Consider the following 26,845-nt stretch of genomic DNA (forward strand, 5'->3'; position numbering starts at 1 on the left):
GAGAGTTAAAGGCCTCTTGTCAGTGCCTGTTCCTGCCTCGGTCCTTTTGAGCGCATGTGACAGCGCCTGACTTGGTGCTTCACTCTGGAGGGAGGACGTGGGACTATTACCAGAGCCGCTCGGGGACCACAAGAGTGAGACTGTGGAAAATTACCTTGTGAGGGTTGGGAATCTGTGTATCCGGGTGTCTGTTCAAGGGCAGCCTTGCAAAGGCTGCGCTGCTCTCCTTTCAGAGGGGGGCCCGAAAAGACAGAAACACCTCACTTGGTAGAATAGAAAAACTCAAGCTAGGAAAATACCCAAAGAACAGAGCACCTGAGGGAGACAGAATTCCTCAGTCTTGAGACAACTCGCCAGAGTTCTCAGTGTCCATATCCAATTCACAGATTTATCACCCTGTACATCTCTGTTTGGTAAAACTCTGCACCACTGCATCACGGAGGATGTGCAAGGTATGCGTCCCAAGGGCACCATCCACACACCTACAAGCTCTCAAAGAGGCTACACTCGGTGACAAGGATACGATTCCAACTAAAGACGGCTTCCCAGGAAAGGGTGTAAACATCCAAGGTTACGTGAGTACATGGGTAGCTGTTTAGACATTCAGACTCATGCAAGTCAAAAGCAACATATATATCTGCTGATATCCAGTCCTGTGACGTCTTTAGCAAGAACTTCCTCATCGTGGGTGAAATCTCTTAGCCAGCCAATCACTTCTCCCCAATCCACCCATAACTGTAGAACATTCTTTGTCTGGATGCTTGATTTAATCGGCTTCACAGGTCTCTGATGTCTTAGGCAGAAGACATGGATGATATTCAATCACTTTTTTTTTTTTTTTAAGGGCTGCACCCACAGCATATGGAAGTTCCCAGGCTAGGGATGAATTTGAGCTGCAGCTGCTGGCCTACACCACAGCCACAGCAACTTGGGATCTGAGCCACATCTGTAACCTACACCACGGCTCATGGCAATGCCGTATCCTTAACCCACTGAGCGAGGCCAGGGATGGAACCCACATCCTTGTGGATCCTAGCCAGGTTCGTTAACTGCTGAGCCATGAAGGGAACTCCCAATATTCAATCACTTTAGAAATAGTAGTTTAACATTACAAGGAACAAAGCTAAAGTAGGAAGCCACATAGGTCTCTGGAGAAATTTTTTGTCGATTTTTCTCTTTCTTTTTACCTTTTATGAGAAATGGATTAAGTTCTTAGTTTCAAGTATTCAGAACCAAAATAGAAGATAAGCATCTTTTTCTCACCTTTATTTTGAGACACTACCAATAGTAGATAATATTTTACGGTTAAGAATCTGGAAATTATATAATCAACACCCTAGAAAATCTCATTTATGGTTGAGAGGAGTTTCCATGTATGGAATAGCACATTTTTAACAGCCCCTTCTCACAGACAAGTGTCAATGAACCAACGATGACCGGGTAATAGGCGATGGGACAGCTCAAGGGCAAATTATCAACAGTATCAGAGGCACAGGACTTTACAACCAGGGGATGTCACCTTGTTATTAGCCATACATGTTGCTATCTATCATAAGATTGACTTAAAACACTTGATTCCAAATTCCCAATTCTAACTTTCCAATTATGTATCACCTGGCTTAGGGAGTATAAATAAATAAACTTTGGATGAGTAGATAATGCCCAGAACACCAGTCTCAAAACTCTACTCCTAATTGTTTCAAAATAGGAGAAAAATACCTTAAAACTTGAAGGGGAGAAAACCCAGACGCTGTTAAGGTGGCAGCTTCCAAGTCAAATCACTTAATGTGGTGCCACGCGCTATGTTCATTTCAGTTTTCCTACAGACAAAAAAGGCTAACGGAAGGCATAGTTGACGTTTTCTTCTCTCAGTGCTGTGAATTCTTTTCCTTGCCATTTCTTTCTGGCAAATCGATGCACACCGTTATTTTCTGAGCACACTTGGAGGCAGCTGCTCCAGCAGAAGTTACCTTTTGCTGAATTCCACCAGTGATCCATTACAGAAGACAGCTTTGGCCTGGTACTTGGGAGCTGGGCTGCTGGTCCCTGCTCCTCCACCAGTTTGTGGTGTGACCTTGAAACATCATCGCCTTTCTGGGGTCTGGGTCTTCACATCTAATTGAAGAGGCCTGCATGGGATGAACTCAAAGATCCCCCCACCGAAACATCATCACCCATGGTTATGAGATAGAAGCGCAGTCATAGCGGGAGCAGAGAAGAAAGAGATGAGACAGTGGCCTGGAAGGAAACTAGTTCATGCTGAAAATTCAGGCCAGCAATTTGATCCAAAAAAAAAAAAAATGGTAGGTGGCAGATTTGCAAGAGCCTATTTTTCAGTTTCACAGTTTCCATCTCAGATCCTGGAAAGCCAGCATCTCCAGTCTTTTCTCCACTTTGGCGCCTCTGACTCAAAATCAGCCCTGAGTTCAACCACTGATTGGCTCACCAGGTCCTTAACTAGGGGCACTCCTGGTCCACATGAGTCTCTCTTCCCACGCTCCGTCCCCTGTACTGAGCCAGCCACGGTGCAGGGACCGAAAGGGGTGGGGAAAAAGGAAGGGAAGGTACAGATACACGGCGACAACATAGCGAAGCGGGGGGAGAGCCTGAGTCAAGAAGGAATTCAAAGCAAACAGAGTTTAGCCAAAGGATGTCTGCGAAGTGGGTATAAGATGCCTCATATCCTCCCTCCCCCATCCCACCCCATGGGTAAATCTCAGCAAATACCCAGAGGAGGAGGACAGAGGGAACAGTAAGCAGGGAGCCAGCTTCCCAAGAATGATGGAAGAAATCAAGAAATTTTTTTTTTAATGCCCATATCAAGAAGAGACTATATCATCAACGGCCGAGGGAAAGCGCTGACGGCCTGCGGCTGGCATGATTCAAATCCAGGCGAGTCCAGGCGTCAGAAAAACACACCGCCGGGATCAGAAGACCGGGCTGCACGACTTAACAAGTCTCTCCTCCTTGCTAGGTCTATTTTGGGACCTAGATGAGAACGGCAGCTAGGGCCCTAGGGCTCCAGAAGCAAGAATACAGTCAGTGAAATCAGGCAGTTGATAGTGATTGGACCCTGGTGGCAGGACAGGGTCATAAACGGCTAGTTTGGGCAAACAGTAGAGCAGGACACAAGCGTGTCTTCCCTGCTGCTGGCACTCAAGTTCTCCATCACCGGAAAAGCAAACTGCTTCCTGATGATAAACACACCTCTCATAAGAACATTTTGGGTCCTTGGGAGATGTTCACGTTGCGGGCAGGGTAGCTTTGGGGAAGGGAGGCATTTTATATTCTCTGCATCTAGCTAAACAGCAGACTGGAACCACGTATTTTTCTGACCTGGGTAACTCAAGGAGGCTATTCTGACAAAGACAAAGACCACTGGAGCAAACTTCAGCCCAGCTGGAGGTGGTGACAGTCGGTGGGCAGAGCAGCCTATGCCCCCTTCATGGCACACAGCTCTCTAGGTATGGGTGCCCTGCTAAGAAAAGGACACTGGGAGCCTCATTTGTGTATCAAAGAACAGCCAGGAACACTGGAGCCCATCCCAGTGTATTCCTGCTTCTCCCAGGGGACGGTACCCTGTCGCATGACAAACTCTGCTTTTAGAAACAGGGAACTATGAGGGGAGGGCGAGATGAAACAGGTTTGAAAGTGAATATGCTGCTCTGACATTGACGCGCCAAAGAAAAGAGCTACCAGCAAAACAACTCAGGTAGCCACCCAGAGCCCCAGGACCGCAGCTCCCCACGTCCTGCCATGGAATTTTCTGCTGCTGTTCTGAAACAAGTGGCTTCCTTGTTCACAGGAATTCCAGATCCATTTTCCTTGCAGGTTCTAACCAAGCTCTCCCTCATCCAGGCTTTCGGTTCTAACAACGCTGCTGCAAGAATGGGATGTCTTCCAGAACAAAGCCCGGTGTCCTTCCTCGACCGCTTGGATCCTAATGAAAGAGTTTAAGAGATGATCAAAGAAGTTTCTGTCCGAAAAATCCAGACTTTTTGCCCAATAATAACATCAAAAGAAATCAGACTGACTCTTTAAAGTTATCCCTGGGTTCTTTAGAGCTTCAATGTCATACCTACCGCGAAGCTGGTAACAGGTGGGGATTTTACAGAAATCAGTGGACCCAGTTAGCATCAGGCATCCGCAAGGCAAGCACTTCCAGGCTACAAATCATTGGTGACGTTTTCAGACACAGACTGACGGAGCCAGGACAGCCTTCTCCCCACTTTTGGAAGATGATTAGGGAGCAAATTCTCTACGCACCTTTTCTCATCTACCAAAGAGGTGGATCCTAAAAGTTTGTCCTCACACTGACCCGTGCTCAGGAGACTGGAATGTCCTTACCCGAATGAAGCCCAAAACAGCCTTGTCTGTGATGCTTACATGTTGCACTTCTAGGAAGGTACATATCCAGGCACCCAGACTGCCTAAAAATCATTATCGTGATAGAATTATACAGTCGTTTGTTGATCATGGCGTTGCTTCTGGATTGTCCTCCTGTGAAATTTCACACACCAGTCTTGCAATAAAGGAGTTCAGAGCCCACTTCTGTTTTCAACTAGTCATCTTCAAACTGTTTCCTTCAAATAACAGTGCTCCAGAAGCTGGACCAAAATATTCCATGTGTAGCATCCTGGAGTATCAGACAGAAACAGTCACCAGGAAAAAGTTGGAGCTAATGATTGTCAGGTAGAGTTTTCTCAAACCCTGGGTGCTTGCTTCCCTCACGTCTGTTAGAATTTGTAGGCAATATGCTAGCAGATGATAATGTGGACGAAAAATAGCAAATAGGGAAACTCCGTCAGAGCCGGCCCTGCTGATTCGACAGCTGGTTTCTTTTCCCACCTACATGGGTGTTCCGAGCTGTGATTTTTACATGGCAAACATGTAACAAGCTTTCACTCAGCTTTGCAATTTACGGGGTGGGATGGGGGGGTCTCTACCCACAATTCAACAGCCTGTTCAAAAATAAATGTCTCGGGAGTTCCCTGGTGTGGCAGCTTGAGGATCTAGTGTTGTCACTGCTGTGGCATGAGTTCGATCCCTAGCCTGGGAACTTTCATGCCATGCATGCAGCCTAAAATAAAATAGGAGTCTTGGAGTTCCCGTCGTGGCGCAGCAGAAACGAACGCGACTAGGAACCATGAGGTTGCAGGTTCGATCCCTGGCTTCACTCAGTGGGTTAAGGATCCGGCATTGCCATGAACTGTGGTGTAGGTCACTGACGCAGATTGGATTTCATGTAGCTATGGCTGTGGCTGTGGTGTAGGCCAGCAGCTGTAGCTCCCATTGGACCCCCAGGCAGGGTACCTCCATATGCCAAGGGTGCCACCCTATGAAGCAAAAATAAAATAAAATAAAATAAGATAAAATAAAATAAAAAAGTGTCTTATCCAATGAACTAATCTTTGAAACAGAAACATGCTCACAGACATAGAGAGCAGACTTGTGGTTGCCAAGGGAGGTAGAGAGATGAGGGAGGGATGGATTGGGAGCTGGGGATTGGCAGATGCAAACTAGTATACAGAGAATGGATAAACAACAACAAGGCCCTACTGCAGAGCAGAGAGAACTACAGTCAATATCCTGTGATAAACCATCACGGAAAAGAAGATGAAAAAGAATGTGTGTGTGTGTATATAATTTATATAAAATATATAATATATACTATAAAGTATAATATATAATAATGTTATATGTGTGATGTATAATACAGTATATTAACCGATCACTTTGCCCTCCAGCAGAAATTAACACATTGTAACATGTGTGTTATAATTAACATTGTAAATCAACTATACTTCCATAAAATAGATTTTTAAAAAGTAGGTGTCTTACTTTAATAGGAGGCTAAGAGCACAGGCACCCTCTACTGCCTCATCAGGCCCTCTTAGAACTCACTGTCTCTCTGCAGAGCAAAACTCAGTGAGGAAAACAAGACCAAAGGAGATAGATGCCCTCTCCTCCATAATCTAAAGCAGGGCGAGCTTTCTCCGCAAAGGCCCAGCTAGTAAATATTGCAGGCTTTGGGCAGCATGCTCTGCCACAGCTATGTCACTGTATTCGTGCTCTGATAAAGTTTCAGTTATAGATACTGAAATGTGAATTTATTTTTCATGTCATGAAATCTTTTTTCAACCACTTATAAATGCAGGAAAAAAAATTTACATTTGACCCACAGGCCGCCATAGTTTGCCCCTTTATCCTCAGGTCTAACTGCTTTCAAATGCATCCTTGGGAGTTTCCATTGTGGCGCAGCAGAAACGAATCCCACTAGGAACCACAAGGTTGTAAGTTCGATCCCTCAGTGGGTTAAGGATCCTGCGTTGCTGTGGCTGTGGTGTAAGCTGGGAGCTGTAGCTCTAATTTGACCCCTAGCCTGGTAAACCTCCCTATGCGGTGAGGGTGGCCCTAAAAAGCCAAAAAAAAAAAAAAAAAGCATCCTTGCTGATTGGAAGACAGTGTACCTGACCCCCTTGTTTGGGCCCTTGGATGGGTTACATCTACTGAATTGGCTTTGCCGTAGTTTCAACAAACTACGCAAAGAGATGTAGAGAAACAGCGGCAGATGAACTTCACAACTGGGTTTACCGAGAAGATGCCACCCAGAGCATCACCTGCTGCTATTTGACCTTGGGGGTGTTTTCTCAGGGTGTTGATCTTAGGAATGGTTGTACTCCTGGGCAAACGGATTATCACAGAGAATAATGTTGATAACCTTCTTTCTTTGCTTTAGCTGCTGCAAAGTTCACAGGCCAGTTTGTTCAGATCTAGCACACAAAGTATCGGATCATACAGCGTATGTTTTGTGTAAATACATCCCATTTTTTAATCTTGTTTTTCTAGTCAATTTTTCTCTTTATAATGACTCCTTCACTGTAAAACATGATTGTATTATATGGATTGTATTATATGGCAGGACGCAAAAAGAATAATAGCAATAAAAGATACACAGTGTACTTATATTTCTGTACCTAAAATTGCTGGTAATTTATTAATCAAAAATAATTTGTTATAATGTTCCCCAGAAAAACACCATGACCTCCAGATACCAGTGAGACCAGTGGTTTTCCAACGTGTCATGGCTGAAGAGTCTGGTTCTTGAAGGAAATCTTAGGCAGAAGCCCAAGAATGCATCAGACACAACAAGGACTTGATTTGAGTGAAGTGGGACCCCCCCGCTCAAGGAAAGAAAGTCCAGAGACCACCTGAAGGACAGTCCCTGGGGGTCTTATTAGAATGACAGGCTTCTGGGCTCCACTCAGAACCCCTGGATCTTTTTCTTTGGGGCATGGAGAATGATAATCTGCATTATAAAGGAGCTCCTCAGAGGATTCTCTCAAACAGTAAAAGTTGAACAACATCACCCAAGAACTCTGTTAAGGACAATTTGGAAAACACTGTTCCAGATAATAACACCAAGTACTGGAGAATTTAGAGAGGGTGGGGCTAGGGAAAGGGAGCCGTCTGGGAAACTGGGCATGTTCTTGGTACACGTGATGATGAGATGGCCCCCAGGACGCGTTTGGCTAGGTTCAAATCCTGGCTCTGCAGGTACCTAGCTGTGTAACCTCGGGCAAGGCACTTAACCTCCCTGTAAGGACCTTCTGGCTCATCTCTACGCCCCATTGTAAAATGAGAATGTTGATAAGCAAAGGCTTGCTGGGAAGATTTTGTGTCTGCAACTCTTAGAACAATTCCCAAACACTTCTCCTTATTCCATCTCCCTCGGATCAGGCATATATAACACCTTTCCCAACATCTCCTCCTATTTCTCCCCCTCTGCTTTCTTCTGTCACTCCTAGTCTTCTGTTTTACCCACTTTGATGTGAAAACTCAACATTGTGGAACAGAAGTGGAGAAGGGGAAACGGCCTCTTACGGTTGAGGGTGTCAGGGTCATGTTGAAAAGACGAGCAGGAGGATTGGGAGGGAGGTGGTCGCTGTTAACCTTGAAGCTATCGAGCACGCCTACGGATTAGACAGCGTATTTTTTGGAAACCCCACAAATAATGTGTCATGTGCAGACTACACCTGACTACGCTTGCCTGAAGGCACCTGTGCCTCCTTAGTGGATTGGGCTGAATCTTGATGACCCACCCATAGGCCAACACCAATTTCCTTATGTCCCACTTGAGTCCAGCCATGTCCTCACAACCCCAACAACCTGGCAGCCACAGTGCCTCCATTACCAAGAGGCAGTGCTACTCAACAGACATCGTCTTTTAATGCAAAGGTACAGTAAGCATAATAAGCACATTTCAATCAGTAGCCAATTGCTTCAAAAGATTTTCGTGACTTAAGGAAGCAAAATGTAAGATTTAGGAGGTCCTGCTGTGGCTCAGAGGGTTAAGGACCTGATGTTGTCTCTGTGAGGACGCAGGTTTGATCCTTGGCCTCACTCAGTGGGTTAGGGGTCCTGTGTTGCCTTGAGCTGCAGTGTAGGTTGCAGATGTGGCTCAGATCTGGTGTTGCTGTGGCTGTGGCATAGGCCTCAGCTGCAGCTCTGATTGGACCCCTGGCCTTCGAACTTCCATTTGGCAATTTAAAAAAAAAAAAAAAAAGTGGAAGATTTACTTGGTAGTACTGTGTGTCTATTCAGAAGACGTACGAGGGAGGGGGGACGACTCTTGCCCCAAAATGATGAAAATTGGTTCTTGGAAAGTAAAAGAATCTCAGCTAGGACAATGGTTTATGGTCATATGGAGAACCACAGCACATAAAGAGATATACACTATATTTGAGATATTAAAATTTCATGGGGAAAGAGGACAATTAAGAAAAAATGTCTTCAAAAGCTTGGCAGGGTGGTGGAGAAGGATATTCATAAAAAAAGCTGGGGAAACATTGTTTCAGTGGATTAGGCTGATGCAAATTTGGCAGTAGAAGAAACTCAGGATGCGCAAATAAAAGCGATTTTAAGACAGAACCATTAAAATAATCCTGAAGCTTGCTGAAGACTCTGAGGGGGCCTCCGAGCTTCTGGAAACATCATAGCTGGCAAAAGTTTTAAGACTGGCTCTAGGATGGGGTTAAATTAAAGCCATGCATATAAAGTACCTCCATTGTGCTGTCAGTTAGTTCATGGCCTGATTCTAAAAAGCCTTATCATTGAAAAGTGAAAAATCATTTTTTTCAAAGAGAGAAATCCACTCTGTATTCTTGAATTAAAAATGACGCCCCATGAATTCTGAACGATAACAATAGCTACAATAAAATGATTGAGATGCCCAAATTCATCTAATCACACATTCTGTCTGGCCTATTCAAGCACAAAAGAATGAGTCCCAGGCTTTCTTCTCACTGTGATCTGTAAATAGGAAAGAATGTATGAGAGATGGGGAGATCAAGTTCTGTTGGAAACGCTCATATTTTCACAAAATGTAGATTGCCTTCTAGAGAAGCGATTGGCTGAAAATTTAGTTTATTAAACCAGGCTCCGAAAACAGAAGTTTAAAAGAGCGGTATTAATATTCTGTTCAAACCCTCTCTTGATTTCTATTTTGAAGGACACCCTCTGACAGCTTGATATTTTATTACCGTGAAGAAAAAGAAAACGGCTCCTTTCCATTCATCAAAAAAAAAAAGTAAAAATAGGTTTCACTAAAAGCTGACTCTGACAAGTCCAAATGGAAAGTTTGATTTTGTGAAGAGATAAAGACTATCTCTCAGAGTACTGCAATCCATTCTGAAAAAAACTTAATTTTTTTTTTTCCTCCCTAGATTTTCACCTGTTGGGATCGTCAATCCCAAATGCTTCTTTGAGTGATGTCCTTCTGTCCTGCCGCAGAAAATGAACTATTTAGCTCCACCCCTAATGGTAAATTCCATTTCAGCAGAGGGATGAGGCCCAGATACATTTGGTTGTGATCCGGAGATGCTCATGGGAGATAAAGAACAGACAGAGGCCCTGACTGATGTCCTACCCCCCACCCTACCCCACCCCCGCAGCAGGGCACTGACAGGCCAAGCCCTGGGGAGCAGAGTGGAAAACCAGACGAAGGCAACCGAAAGGGTCGCACTGACCAGCATGGACACGGGATCACCACTCAAAGCCAAGAGAACACAGCCCCAGTGCAGAGCATCATGTGAAATCTGGACTCTACATCTGATCAAAGCAGGCCTCTGGACCACCAGGCTCCCATGGACCAGCCGGAGGAGCCTGCCCCCGAGCTGGGCAGATAGGCTGCTGTCCTGGCCCCGCTCTGGTCACTCCCGACATGGCTTGCTTTGACTGGCAGCTGAGATGGAGGAATCACCTTGGCATCGGGCATAGCCTAAGATGTCCTGCAGATCAGACACTGCAGGACAAGTGACCATGGAGAATTATCAATGGCTGAGTCCTCATTACAGGCAGCTCTCTAGCGTGACAATTCTTGCCTGGTAAGATTCCAATTTACTTCCGAGGACAGGCATGTAGAAACGCACAGTTTCTTCTTCTGAGGGGCAGAGAGCAGACTTTACAAATACTGGGCAATTCTGCTGGAGAACTTTGAAACTCCTTAAAGTTTTGAGAGTGAAAATACTAGATCAACCAGCTACAGAGTGAGCTACAGTAAAGAGAAAAGAGCAGCAGTCAGGAACATTCTAGTAGCCAGGCACAAATGATCCACACAAACCCACAGAAAGGATCTGAGAGAGAAAGGACCCTGTGTTCCTGCATTTATGCTTGTATACCTTCTGAACACAAACTAATCTAGTTGCTTTAAAAAAAAGATGCATATACATGCAAATACTTCATAGAGAGGATTGGAAAAAATCAAACGTCCAAAACCTTTCAATTCACGCTTGTGCTGTTCAACAGAAAGAGAATAAACAAGGGGTAAAACAGATTTCGAGAAAAGGCAGACGTCAAAAACTGACATTTGCCTTCCGAAGGACCCGTTTGGACAACGTCTCACGCAGGGAGCACAGGAGATCCAATGATCACCCACTCTCCTTAAGGCATCTGCCCATCCGTTGCTAATGTAAGCACAGAGGATCTGTATTTTCTGGCAGCAATTTCATACAGTATAAATGCTCTGAAGAAAATGACTGCTTAAATCAGATAACCCACAGGAGAGTGCGGTGCACCCAGTGGGCAATGAATCAAAGTTAGTCACTGTTATTTGATGGGTCAACTTGCTTTCCAGAGCATGTCCACCTACACGGACACAGGAGGTGCCCTTCTACAGGAAAAGGACCAATAACAACATCTCCTCAGCTCTCCCAGAAGACCTGTATTTCTTCCAGCACAGTGGCCCAAACAGCCCCCCTCCAGTTCTGAGGTGAATTCTGATGAGAACCATCATTATTCGCTGCTGCTTCGGATCATCCACTTGAGATGGTATTTTGCCGTCCTTCTTTCCCTTTTCTTGTTTTGGTTTGGTTTTCATAACAACAGCTGGGCTCTGAATCAGCTTCTTTTTGTCCCTTGAAAGTGGCTGGAATCTGAGGGGGGTTTGAAAGATGCCTCTTCATACCACTGATCAAAGATGCTTTTCCCTGAGAACCGCTCCCTCCCTATCTGTGCATTCATCAAATCCTCCCCTTTTCCTCAAGCGCAGAGTGTTTTCCTTCCCTCCCTCCAGCCTGAAGTCTGATTCCAAATTAGGAAAGTTGATGGAGTGGCTCTGCGAAGAGGGAGACCCCCAGGGGCTTTCATCTCAAAGACCACAAACTCGATCCCCTGTTTAGCCAACCGTAAGGCTGCGCCGTATCTGTCCCGCTGGAGCCCCCTCCACGGTGGGGTCAGAGTCAACACCTGAGAATTGGCAGGGACCAATCTTGCGTGTTTGTAAAGGGATGACCTACAAGGGACAGCCCCCTGGGGGACGTGACCCTTGAACACACATCCGGGATCCTTTTCCAAATGACGCCCCCTCACTTTCTTTGCTGTCAGCCACTCAGCCATTTGTCTTCTGTGAGTCATTTTATCTTTTGCAATAAATTTTTATTGGGCATCTATAATTCCTTCAGACTCGAGGCCCTAATTAGGAATCATGTGGGTCATAACAGAACTTTTTTTGGTCAGGGTAGCATTAGGTAGGCATTATTTCACCCCACCTAGCAAACGCCTTATTCCATGCCCAAAGTTCCATGCCCATAATCATATTCTAATTGCCTGCATTTGGGCTCTTCCTGGCTTTGCCAGTCTTATTCTGAGAATGGTCCTTCTGATTCACCAGGAAGAAGTAAACAAATAGCTAGTATTTGCTGAACCAAAACACTGCACCAGTCCTTTAAGAAAGGAAGGACACTCAGCATGGGAATGTGTTGCCTAGCAACACAGGACTAACTTTTCTCTCCTTTTCCCAAATCGGTGGAGAGCCTCCTCTTGGTCTGCCAGCATTCCAAAGCAAAACCGGCCCCCACCCCTTTTAAAGTTAGGAATGATGTTTGGTTTTCTAGTTTCAGAGAGTGAACTTCAACCATCATCACTCTTCTCCTGAATTTCACAGTAATCTTGGTTCCCTCATTTTCAGTAGGGCCTGGTTTGTTTTCCCTCTGGATAAACACTGCTCTTATCCTTCAATCAAGCACCGTATCTAAAAAAAAAAAAAAAAAATGCATATTTCTCATAAGAGAACATAAGCCTCCAATAGAAGTGGAAATGATTTTAATTAATACTACTAATCCCAGGCAATTAAATGGCACTTTCTAACTTGCCAAGTCCTTTCACATAAACTCATTCATTTAATTCAACTTTTAGATGCTCATCCACACTTCTTTGGCTTATGACATCACATTCACAAATTTTTTGAACTATGATAGAGAGGTCGGTGGTTGCTATCTTTGGTCATTTTACTTTCAAGTTTGGAGACAGTATCTAGTGATGAGGCTTTCACATGGTAATTGCGGCATTTCCATCCTTGGCCTGGTCAGAAATCGAAAGGAAAATCAAAATAAAACCTTTCATGGGCTCCTTTCTTTTCTTCCTCCCACACTGAGCTCCATTTTATAGGAAAAGAGTCTTGGTGAGGGCCGATGAGCCAGTGAAGACCCCATTCCCCTGGCTTCCTCCAGCCCCAGCCCCTCTGCGTCTTTGACGGAAGCAGTGTCACATAGCTGCAGGGACAGCGGCTCAGCTGAGGAGACTCCTGTGCTCACCCTTATCTTGATGCCCTTTTCTGTCTATTCAAGGTTTTTGACATTTTCTCCAGACAGAAGGCAAAGAGATGTTCTCACAAAGCATTCCCTATGCTTTATAGCATGTTCGCTATCGACGCCACTATGGGCCACATGAATTGGGTTTAATGACCCTGGCCCTTCTTGGTAGCTCACTTAGCACTGGCTTCCATCTGACTCACAAATAGTGGGTCAGTGTTTGGGTCGCAGGCCACAAAAGCACAGTGATTTCTAGTCTTTGTTCATTCAGTCAGTGTGGGCCCAGGCACAGCAAAATAAATGGCCAAGTTTATTAAAACCACCCAAGTCTTGCATCTTCAATAAAAATATTCTACAGGGTTTGGGTCTTTGCTTTCAGAGGGTGGAAACAAAGCGTCAGCACAACCCGTTTCAAAGCCCCTCAGAGTCAACCTAAAGATGTGAATAAATTAAATTAGATGAGGGAATTTTCACTCCAAAGGACTGTGTTTAGACATCAACAAAATGTAAGAGAAACAAATGTGTCCTAAAATATCTAAATCCTTTGGCAGCTGTATTATTTGGTTTGTGTTTCAGGATATGTGAATATGTATATTTTAAGGCTCCAAATATGTAACGTAAAAAAAAAAAGAGAGAGAGAGAGAAAAGAAATACACTTAAATATTCATCTTGACATCCTGCAATGTTTTCACTGACCAAGGAAGCCTTAGTAGAAACGATGCTTCTTTCGTTCCTTTTTAGAAGAAAGTTCTTTCGCACCAGAAAAAGGATTTTCCGAGAGTCTTTTTCAGCCTCCTCCTTCACTTCCCCGCAGCAGCAGAGGGTCTAGTCATGGCTTCGGAAGGGATCATCTTAGAACGTGCAGGAAAGAGTGCGCATGCGTGCATGGGGGACTGCCCCCCCACCCCCAAGTACCGCACGAGCAATCTCCACTGGGATGTCATAGTGGGGTCGGAACCAAAATAAAACATCAGCCACTATTTCTATGAATTTCCATATGGCAACAGTGGACTGTGAAACCAAGCTCAGGTCCCCCCTCTAGCAGAAGCAGCCCCTCTCAAACAGGGAATGAGCGGCCAAAGAGAGGGTCTCAGGCCCTGCTCTGCTACTAGGGAAGTAGGTTGGGTCCGGAGGAAAAGAAGAGCGTGGAACAGCATCATGCATGCCATGGGACGCTTGTATTGAATACCGGCTACTGCACTGAACTCCTGCAACGAGGTTCTGAGGAAGGTACCTCAGTTTAACAGATGAAAGAAATTCAGAGCACTGAGCACCATTCCCAATTTTTACAATTTAAAAGTGATGGAGATTGGGTTTGAATTCCAATCTGGCTTCTCCCAAAGCTTGTCGCCACTAATGTCACCTGCAGGCTCAGAAGAGACTGTTCTTCACCGTCTTTCTTAGTCCTGGAGACAAACCTCTTCAACTGAGTGAAACAAGAAAAGTGACGAGTAGAATGAGTGGGTTGATGGAAACAGCACACCTTGTGCTCCCCTAACTCTGCTGGCACCGTCCTGTCTCTGGGGTGCCGTCTTCTCCAGGAGTCCCATGTTCTCACCAGACCCCCACACCCCCGCCTCGATGCTCACAGCATGCCTTCCACACGACAACCCAAACCTTAGATGTTTCCCAAACGTTCTTTTCACCAAAATTTCCCCTTCTCACATCCCATCCATGGTGGGGAATGTTCCCTGCCAAGATAACTAATCAGATCACTTGATTCATGAGCCAATACCTTAACTCAACCCCACAAAAATGTAAATAATGTGTAAATTGCAAGGTCATTTAGGTGAAGTTTTTTCCTGAGGGATGCTTTTCTGAACCCTTCAAATTATAACCCCTAGTCAGATTAGGCTTGTGGTTCAACAGCATCTTTATCCATATAAAACAAAATCAATGATTTAACCACGATTATCCAGTGTATAGGTCAGGTTACAGGGTGGAGAAAATAGCCTTAGGTCCTGGAGAGCTTTCCCAGGGAACGGTGATAAAATACTTTATGTCTGATCTCTAATATCCTGTTCCCTGTTTGTGCTAGACCTGCAGTGAACAAAATTGCCCCTTCTGCAAAATTTCATGGTCCACCATTCTATCATATGGAGGAAGGTCCAGGATGGATTAAAATGAAATCATCAATGGCCCCACACTGACAACCTATGACAGACTTGATATCTCTTTCTATCCCCAAAAAGATAAAATTTTGGGAGTTTATCTCTCCCAAAAGAACATTCATAACTCAAACCACTTCATCACGGAGTCCACTAAAACAGCATACAAATACATGGGGAAGCATCCAAAAAAAACATACATAGTATACCCAAACCTTCAATACTATGCCTTCTGGATGCAATGTACTGTCTTGGGGCTTCCTAATATCAACATCCAAATGTTCATCTTTGACAAGAAATAAGCTATATTACTGGTTCCAACACAACATGCTATTCAAAGACACAATCCAATATGACTGCTATCCAGTACACGATTGAACCTGGTCCACACGGAAATGTCAAACAATTTGAGGAGAATAAGCCATTTATATTTGGGTTTGGAATATGATGGCATCCTGAAATTTAAGCATGATTGTGTCTGATATTCTAGGGAAGGACTTCTAACAAGATAACTTGGTCACACGTTGCAGATCTAATCCAGAAGAATCTGGGAAGAGTTTCCTGATCTCATTTCTTCTATTTGTCCTCTGCAGTATTTGCCTTCTTTTGAAATTCTCTTTCCTCGACTTCCCTGATACCGTATTAAACACAATTAAGTATTTTCTCCCTCAGTCCCTTTGCTTTTTGGTCCCTTTTCTGCCGCTGCATCCTCCAAAGGCCAGCCATGGTTCTCTCCTTGGCTTGTCTCTCTCTTACTTGGGACAGTTTTGCCTAGCTATGTGTCACAGAGTCAGCGCATCTTCTTGGCCCCAAATCTTTATCTTCCACTCTGGACTCTCTACCGATGTAAAATCTTCCATTTCTGATCTTCTGAACAGCTTCTTTTGAACTCAAGAAATCTGAATCGAAACTCCCAAGTTAAGAGATGCTGTTTGAGGAGAGAGACCATGTCTATTTTTGGAAATGCCCACCCTTAGGTTGAACATTCCCTTTTGCAAATTGACGTGGAAAAGATCTGGACCCTGGCTGTGAGGTTGGACTAAATGAACTTAGTTAAGTTCCCATCAACAATGAGATTCTGGAATTTCTTTGCCCCCACACCAGTTTCCCCTTTTGAACTTTTCCTTGTCTCCCAGACTGAGAATCACGGAGTCACTATTGTCCCTTGTTTTCATTTTCCTTCCATATGGAATTGATCACCAGGTTCTAGAGATTCTCCTACCCAGCTTTGTAGGATCTCCCCTCCTCTCCATTCCCATCCCTCAGCCCAAACAGCAGCACAACTAAGCTGCTGAGGCTGGTTGGTGCCTTTGAGCCAAAGCAGGGATGACTCTAGAGTCAGAATCTCTGTGGTGATTTTTCTCACCAGCAGGTGACAACTTAGAGGAGGGAGTCAGACAGAAAGAGCAAAGAGGAGAAGGAGCAAGAATGAAGAATGAAAGTAAGAAAGAAGGTGGACCTGCAGCTTCTCCTTCATCCCCAGTCAGCTGCTCTGTCTTCAGAGAGGATGCTGGGCTCACTGCTGCCTCTGGGTCCATGGAGCCCTCCTCCCAGGTCTCCTTTGACAAGCTCACTCCCACTACCCCTAAAAGCCCTGTCTCCATCTTTCCCTCAAGACCCCAAAACTGCACGCATAATTAACCAGACGCAATTTCCCTTCTCTTGAAAAAAAAAGACAACATCTTTCATCGTATTTGGGAGCCTCACAATCTCCATCAGGAACTCCCAAAATCCTATGCAATCTTAAAGACCCAACCACATACATCTTTACTGCCCAAGCGTCTTTCCCAATTTCAATCAGAAATACATCATCTGAAAAAAAAAAAAAAAAAAAGGAGTTCCCATCGTGGCGCAGTGGTTAACGAATCCGACTAGGAACCATGAGGTTGCGGGTTCGGTCCCTGCCCTTGCTCAGTGGGTTAACGATCCGGCGTTGCCGTGACCGTAGGTTGCAGACTCGGCTCGGATCCCGCATTGCTGTGGCTCTGGCGTAGGCCGGTGGCTACAGCTCCGATTCAACCCCTAGCCTGGGAACCTCCATATGCCGCGGGAGCGGCCCAAGAAACAACAACAACAAAAAAGACAAAAGACAAAAAAAAAAAAAGAAATACATCATCTGGAGTTCCCACTGTGGCTCAATGATAATGAATCCAACTAGTAACCATGAGGGCATGGGTTTGATCCCTGGCCTCACTCAGTGGGTTATGGTTCTGGCATTGCTGTGAGCTGTGGTGTAGGTTGCAGACATGACTCGGATCCCATGTTGTTGTGGCTGTGGTGTAGGCCAGCAGCTGCAGCTCCGATTCAACCCCTTGTTTGGGAACTTGCATATGCCACAGGTGCAGCCCTAAAAAACAAACAAACAAACAAACAAACAAATCCTCTTCCTTTTCAAGTATTTATTTTCTAAGATTATATATCAAGTAGATGATGGTGTCTCGCACCTAAGGTGTTATCATTACCACATTTGTGTTGTAATTTTTACACATAGCTCAGCTTTTCCACTAGTTCACTTCCTGGAGGTCTGACTCATGCTCCTTTTTGAATATCACAATATTAAATATAGTGTCTCACACGCAGGAGGCATTTGAAAAGTTGTCGTTGGCTAACTAAGTTAATGAATGAATAAATCTTCCTTAGCAACACCCTTGCTAATAATAGACTATTCTTTCTTAAACAGCTATAAATTTTGCTCTCCGAGTATTCCTTGAGGGAGGCAAGTAATTTGGTTTCGAAAGATTTCTATACAAAAAGAAAAAAAAAATAGAGTTGAGAATGTGAACCAACCTATGATTGATATTAGCGACTATCAGTGAGGTGTGCACAGGTTTGGTTTTGCTTTTTTTTTTAAGCACAGAACTTAGTATGACTGAAAGCAAGGTTTTCCTCAGACAAATTAATCCACAATTATCCAACATCACCAGGGTAGCCACACGTGGACACTCTTACCCCATCCTTGCTAGATGCAATTGGCCAACTTTCCTGGAACAAAATTACTATATGACCACTAAATTTAAAAGGCCAGCTTAAGTCCAGGTACAACAATACAAAAGAAATCACATAAAATAGAAATGAGACAAACCCTACGATCAATCCTAATAAATGCTCATGTAAGATTTACTCTGCTCTCAAACTTTACCCTTCCTGCTCCAGTATCCTAGATAAAGGGAGGTTGTTGCTAGCTGAGAAATTGCTAGTTTCCTGTCTCAAAAATATGGAAGTTCATGGAGTTCCCATTGTCACACAACAGGATCTGCAGCATCTCAGGAGCCCTGGGAGGCAGGTTCGATCCCCGGCCCGGCACAGTGGGTTAAGAATCTGGTGTTGCCACAGTTGGAGCCTAGGTCTCACCTGCGGTGTGGAGTTCTGATCCCTGGCCCAGGAATTCCATATGCCAGGGGGCAGCCAAAAAAGAAGGAAAAAGCGTGGATGTTCATCCACTGTGATAATATCCATTTGAAAAGAGATTTTATGAGCTGCTGCTTGTGCTCTGTGAGTTTAGAAACATCTGTCCAACCTCAGAGCTGGTATGTTGGAACTGACAATATGTTTCTGTACATTTAAAACCTGAAGGACATGGAGACCGATGACATTACTTGAGTTTTTACAACAGTGCAGGTAATGCCATTCCAGCAGCTGTTCAGCAAAGCCTGCACCCCTCTAAGGTCTATAGTATGATGCTAGTTACTTCTTCGAGCCATTGATAATTGCCAGGCACTATGTTAAATATTAGGAATAGAAAGAGATGGACAAGATATGGCCCTTGAGAAACTCATCTTGGTTGAGAAACTGACATGTCAACTAGCATTTAGCATGAGATGGGAGAGGCACATTCCAAGTGATGGAAGGACGCAAAGGAAGTAGCCCCAAACTCTGACAGCTGGTAGGCAGCCAAGTTCAAGTTTTGCTTTTTGGAAATTTTTGGATATTTTTCTGAACAGATTCAATTCACTCTTGGTTGAATCCATATACTCAGAATCAGCAGATAAGCAGGGCTGACTATACACCAAAATAACAAGAATGTTTTTCTTTGGGCAGTAACTTTAAAAATAATTGTCTATTGGAGTTCCCGTTGTGGCTCAGAGAGTTAAGAACCTGATTAGTATCCATGAGGATGTGGATTTAATCCCTGGCTTTGTTCAGTGGGTTAAGGATCTGGCATCACCATGAGCTGTGGCATAGCCGCGGCTGTGGCATAGCCCAGCTGCAGCAGCTCTGATTTGACCCCCTAGCCTGGGAAATTCCGTATGCCACCAGTGCAGCCCCTGAAAAGAAATAATAATAATAATAATTTTCTATTGCATGTACATATATGTTTTTCATATTTCCTATAATTGGTATACAGAAAAATTTAAACAATAAACATTTTAAAGCTGGTTGACTGCATTCACAAACAACTTTCAGAATCTTTCTCTAGCCATCCACGAGCATATTAAAAGAACTCATAATTTCAAAAAGAGAATTAAGGGGCAATTAAAACAAGCCCTGTAGAGGCGTGCTTTCTTTGAACCCACACGGAATCTGAATGGAATATCACATCTCACTCCTCTGATTGCCTCAATTAGATCATAACCCTTGAATTATTTTGAGGCTACCAATGTGTACAGTGTTTATCAAACATTTACTTTCTAAACATTCCTCTTGATCGCCTTTGATTTCTGACAATTCCACCCCTGTGCACAGCGGGTCTGAAAGCACGTGACACCCCTTCTCATTCGAATTCCGGTTCAGTATGTATTGAGAGATCCGGATCTCGACACAAGGCAGGGAAATCCGCCTCTCAGCCTCGATGATGAAATCTGTCATCACCATGGTGAACAAGGCTGGATCTCCGTGCATTTTGCTGCTCTTGCTAAGCCTTGACCTCATACCATTTGGGAAGCAGGAACCCTTGGGGCAGCATGTACCTGCTTGTTTACTGACTCCACTTCACTTTTTATTTTACCAAATACAAGTTCGTTAAGTTGCAGTCATGTTGTTGGCCATTATGAGAGAATCAAAACATAAATTCAAAAAAAGGAAAGGCATCCCTTGTATGGCTGGGGTCCTTCACAGCTTACACGGAGCCAGTGTGGAGTATCCGTCCCTCTGCCCCACCTTCCCTGGTTGGTCCGCCCACATCTTCGGGTACTTACGTTACCACAATACTCACATTTTCTGGTTTCTGAGAACAGGCTAGGTGAGGGGGTGCATTCCGCTGAAAAGAACAATTTGCCTAAATAGGAGATTGCCATCTCACCCATTAACTTTCCATTACCATACTATACTCCTACGGATGCTATCACCATGCTTTCTACAGCTCCTTACTGTGACTGCAAAAATACACAGACTGTCCTGTCATGAAGAAGAGGAAACGATGTTTTGAGTGAGGCAAGGCAAGGAAAACGTTTGTGATCACTGTCTCTGACTTGAGCAAACCGTGTGTGGTTTTGTGTAAACACTCATGCGCCCATATGTGGCTGTGGTAGAGCTACTTTGTTGCCCTTGTACGACTGAACTATTTAAGATGATCTGGCTGTTATGCTTAAGGACACATAAACCAAAGAGGCTCTTGACACTGTTCCAAAGACGTGACTCCTTCTCAATTTTTCTCTCTCATTCCTAAATCATTGGGAAATATATGAGAAATGACGGCCACAGAACTACCAGCATAGTTCTTTGCATTAAGATTTAGTATATGTATATATGTCAGTTACAAAAATAAGTAAGTAAATAAATAAATAAAAAGATAAAAAGATAAAACAATCATAGAAAACACTTTGGAAAACAAAAATCCTAATTTTCTGTGGAAAAGCCATTGGACTGGGAATCAGAAGAAGGGTTTCAGATCCTAATCTGTCCCTTGTTATGAAACACCATGAGCAAGGGAAGCATGTTCACTTGACAAGAGCCTGGAATTAATGAATGAGACGGACCTTGGTTTGCATGGAAGCTCTACCACGTACGTCTGTGTGACTGTCAGTGAAGTGCTCCCCAGTCCTGCTTTCTTCATCTATAAACGTGAGACAATAATACTATCCCACTCATGAAGCTGTTGTAAGCATGTGGAGCACTTAGCACAGAATCTGGAAGACAATAACAGCCTCTTATGTGAGGTAAAGATGTGATACTAAGAACCGTGTGTGGGAACTACGATTATGTTTCTCTGTATTTGCTCATTTATCTTTCTCAGTAGACTCTGAAGTTTCTTGAGGCAGGGATTATCTCATTTATTTGAGCCCTGGTGTTCAGCTCATTGAGTAATTTAAAGAAAATATGTGAATGAATGAATGACTTAATAATGGGAACAAGTAGCCTAAAATCTCTGCCCTTGTAGAGAATATAGCCAAGTGTAGACACTTTGGAAAAAGTATACTCAATAATGCTAATTATTAGAGAAACACAAATGAAAACTATAATGAGGTATCATCTCACACTGGTCAGAATGGTCACCATCAGGAAGTCTACAAATAAGAAGTTCCGGAGAGGGTGTGGAGAGAAGGGAACCCTCCTACGCTATTGGTGGGAATGTAAATTGCTACAGCCAGCATGGGAAACAATATGAAGGCTCCTTTAAAAACTAAAAATAGAACTGCCATATGATCCGGAAATCCCATTCCTGGGCAGATATCTGGAAAAGATAAAAACTCTACTTTGAAAAGATACATGCATCCCAATGTTCATAAGCAGCACTGTTTACAGTAACCAAGACACGGAAGCAACCGAAACATTCCCCAGCAGAGGAATGGATAAAACCATGTGGTACAGCCATACAGTGGAATTGTAATCAGCCATTAAAAAAGAATGAAAGAAAGCCATTTGCAGCAACATGGATGGGCCTAGAGATTATCATACTAAGTGAAGTAAGTCAGACAAAGAAAGACCAATGTATCAAATATATCAAAGAAAGACCAATGATATCACTTATACGTGGAAACTAAAAGAGAAGTGATACAAATGAACTTACTTACAAAACATAAATAGACTCACAGATATGGAAAACAAACTTATGGTTACCAAAGGGGAAAGGGACAGAGGAGGGATAAATTAGGAATCTGGATTTACCAAATACACACTACTGCATATAAAATAGATAAACAAGGACCTACTATACAGTATGATATAGTAGGCGAATGATAGTCAATATCTTGTAATAACCTATCATGGAAAGGAATCTGAAAAAGAGAAAAATATATATATCTATATATGTATAACTGAATTACTTTGTTGTATACCTGAAACATTGTAAATCAAATACTTCAGTTAAGGGAGTTCCTATCATGACTCAGCAGTAACGAACACAGCTAGTATCCATGAGGATGCAAGTTCCATCCCTGGCCTCGCTCAGTGAGTTAAGGATCTGGCCGTTGCTATGGTCATAGACATGGCTTGGATCCTGAGTTGCTGTGGCTGTGCTGTAGGCCAGTAGCTACAGATCTGATACGGCCCCTAGTCTGGGAACTTCCATATGCCACATATGCAGCCCTAAAAATACAAAAACACAAAAACAAAACACTTCAATTAAAAAAAAAAAAAGATATGGGAGTTCCTGCTGTGGCACAGTGAGTTAAGACTCCTACTGCAGCAGCTCAGGTCACTGGGGAGGCTAGGGTTTGATCCCCAACCCAGTTCAGTGGGTTAAAGGATCCAGTGTTGCTGCAGCTGCGACCTATATGGCAGCTGTGGCTCTGATGCAATCCCTGGCCCAGGAACTTCCATATGCCATGGGGAAAAAAAAGTATGGAAAAGGTAAAAAAAAAATCTTGGACTGAAGTGTGTAAATTCAGTTAGAGTGGTCAAATGAAAGCCTCATTGAGAAGGTGAAATATGAGCCAAGAGAAAAATGTAAGGGAATAAATTGCTTTTGATAGCTCGGTGTTCCAGATGGGAGGGAAAGTAGGGGCAAAGGCTTTGATCCGGGAGGGCAATTCTGAGTTAAAGGAGAGGTAAGAAAAGGGTGTGATCAGCATGGAGGCAGTGGGGAGAGAAGCAGGGAGGCAGTCAGAGGTCATGGGGAGGAGGACAGATCCAGTGGGGTCTTACAGGTTCTTTTAGATGCTTTGGCTTTTACTCTGAGTGAACAAAAAAGATTTTGGAGTTTGAGCAAAGAAGTGACAGAAGAGATTTGTGGATTATTTTGGCAGCTGCATTGGGTCAAATCAGGGTGGGGAGGTAGAAGAGGAATAAAGGGAATCAGTTAGGAGGAGGTTATTGCTACTTAGAGATAACAGTAGTCATCGTGGTAAGCTGATAAAAACTGATCACATCTGGGATAAACAGTGAAAGCAGAGCTCTAGGATTTGGGTTTATAAGACTTACAGGTAAGATTTAGAATAAGAGAGAAGAGAAGAATCAAAGATGAGCAACCAGAAGGGAGCAGTTTCCACAGGCTGGGATCTTGAGACTGTGGGGGAAAACAGGTTTGAAGGGAAACATGAAGAACTCCTTTTTTTTTCCTTGTTTGGCTTGAGTACATAGAGTGCTAACTAAAAAGTTAGGTATAGAGTCTGGAGTCCAAGATACGGGCTATAGCCAAGATCTAAATTGGGAATGACCAGCAGACAGATGATATCTAAAGCTATGGAACTGAATGAGATTTTAAAGACGATGTACAGAGATAGAAAGATGAATGGTCCAAGAACCAAGCCTGGGGATGCGTGAAGGTTTAGAAGCGGTATCCAAAGAGAAACCAGCAAAAGAGTTGGAGAAGGACTGGCTAGGAAGGAAGGAAGAAAACCGGGAAAGAGTGGAATTTCGGTCACAAAAGTCATCAAGGAAGAGAGCTGTGTCAAATGCTGTTTATTGGTCCAGTAAAACAAGGACCCCAAACTGATAATTGGGGTCAGCATCATGGAGGTCATCTATGACCTTGAAGGTGGAGGTTTAGAGAAGAGGTGAGGCAAAAGCCTGATAGAGAGGATGCAAGAGTGGATGAGTGGAGGGGAATTAGAGAGAGTGCGTATGGGAAACTCTCAATTTTTATTAAAAAGAAAAGGAGAGAGCCAGAGTAGTACCAATAGGGGAAGTAGTCTCTAGGGAAGGGTGTTGTTTGTTTTTTCAAAGACGAGAGAAATAATCATGTATTTGGGTGCTGATAGGAATAAGCCACTGGAAAGGGGGAAATTATGATGTAGGAGAGAGGAAAATTGTTAGGATTATTTTCGAGTTTGAGAGAGGCTAAGACCTAGTGGACAAAGGAAGCAGTTGGCTTTAGCTACAGATCAGGGATGGTTCCTTCATAATCCTCTGCAAGGAAGATGAAGGAGAAATGGGCAAGTTTAATCTTGTGGTTTTCTAATGATGAACATAGACTGGCTTCTTTCTTAAATTCACATATGATCACAGGAACAGCCCTGGAGTAGTTATTCCAAATTGCAGCTGTTGTGGAAATAATTTTAACTCAGCAAATAACAGTTTCACCTGACTTTTCAGGATCCATCGCATCTATTGCCTGAAGCAAATTACTCCTAGACAATATAGCTCAGTTCTGGAACCAGCCATGAAACAGTGATTTTTGAGACTAGATATTTAAATTTGGATTTGTTACATAGCTTATTATTTCAGTATAACAGCAATCCATAATACTATTTCATATCTAAATTATCTTCCTATATTATGAAGCAACAGTCTTTAAAATCCTTTTGATTACTCTCCATCTTCTCAGACTGCGGATAGTCCCTACTATATATGTCATTTATTTAACATTTTATCAACTATCTTTTTTTCTTTTTGTCTTTTTAGGGTCGCTCCTGTGGCATATGGAGGTTCCCAGGTTAGGGGTCTAATTGGAGCTGTAGCTGCTGGCCTACACCACAGCCACAGCAATACCAGATCTGAGCCATGTCTGCGACCTACACCACAGCTCACAGCAATGCTGGACCCTTAACCCACTGAGCAAGGTCAGGGATCGAACCTGAAATCTCATGGTTCCTAGTCAGATTGTTTCCGCTGCACCACTCCAGGAACTCTCATTTCATCAACTAGAACGTTGCATTGTTTATTTCATGAATGTAAAACATAGTGTGTGCACACATATCAATAAACATGATATTGTAACTAATTGGAGAATATGAGCCACATTTGCTTCTGTGTCTGTGTTACTGATGATGACTGACAGTGACCTAAAGAGAAGCAAAACCAGGAAATTTCTGGAGAAACATCCACAGTCATATAGTTATTTTAAAAATAAATACAACTGTGAGTCCACAGAGAAATAAAGCCTCCTGGACTATCAGAAATAAATGGCAAGTCTATATGCATTCTTCAGAGAAGAAGGAAACTTCCCAAGACAGATATCAGATCATTTTTTAAATAGAATCTTTCTTTTAAAAATTTGCCAGGAGTTCCCACTGTGGCTTAGTGGAAACGAACTTGACTAGTATCCATGAGGATGTGGGTTCAATCCCTGGCCTTGCTCCGTGGGTTAAGGCTCCAGCGTTGCCATGAGCTGTGGTGTAGGTTGCAGATGTGGCTCGGACCTGGTATTGCTGTGGCTGTGGCCAGCAGCTGCAGGTCCAATCCAGCCCCTAGCCTGGGAACTTCCATGTGCCACAGGTGCAGACCTAAAAAACAAGCAAACAAAAGAGTCTCCTCCGGTATACCATGTCAAGTGAAACTTGCACACCTCTTCTTTCACATCCAAGGTTGATCCTCTTCTGCACAGCAGGTCTCATCTACCTGTTGTAGTTTTCTCAAGGGAACATCATATACCACCCCATACCATAGTATCAGGCACATAAAGGCACTTGATGTATACTTGTTAAATTTAATTTTTGCAGAGAAATCTTCCAGGGATTACAAATATTTCTGTAGACCACAGTTTTTAATTACTGGAGAGTGCATGTTAAAGCAAAATTCTGGCACATGTTATTTATATGAATAAACTATAAAGTGCAAATTTTTATGTTAATCAATAGCTTCTTAAAATGTGCTAAGAGTGATACATTTTGTTAACATTTATTAATTAGGCTTTGTTGGCAAACGTTGCAATTCATTATCGAAATTAAGAAATACAGAAAAACACAAGGAAAAAGAAAAAACACAAAAAAAGAAATGTTATGTTATCATCCCAAGACCATGTCCCAAATAAATTCACTAAGGTTTTATTATATCCTTCCAATAAATACTTTTTCTATCTATTAGGCATTTTATAGTACCTGTTTTATAACATGATTTTTTGACAAAATTAATTGTAACGCAGTCCTTGTCCACACATGACAGTTTCCCAAAATGCAACCTACTCTTTTTGAATTAAACGAAAACACCTTGCTGCCCTTCATTTAACATTTTGCATCAAAAAAAAAAAAAAAAAAAACACCTCCTATCAAAGCAATCCATTCACAGTGAGTTGAATGGATGTGTTAGAGGGAAAACACACCTTCACTGCTGCCTGATGAGGAAACCTACAGGTGCCTTGTCTGGGCTGGAACTGGGGTGCCTCAAAAATGCAACCTTTGTACACAAACACATTAACCATCTGTGGCAAAGTTGCAACGGCAGCCAGTTCTCTTTTCCTAGCGACTCCCCCACAGTGCATGTTCCTGCAGTTAACACCCAGAACTCAAATTATTTCCCATCCAGAAAGCCCTAAAATATGAATGCATAGATCTCCTATACAAATAACCAAAGACACTGCTTGAATAAAGATATTTTTATTGCCACTCATTAAAT

This window comes from Phacochoerus africanus, chromosome 12 (assembly GCF_016906955.1).
Source record: "Phacochoerus africanus isolate WHEZ1 chromosome 12, ROS_Pafr_v1, whole genome shotgun sequence".
Taxonomy (NCBI): domain Eukaryota; kingdom Metazoa; phylum Chordata; class Mammalia; order Artiodactyla; family Suidae; genus Phacochoerus; species Phacochoerus africanus.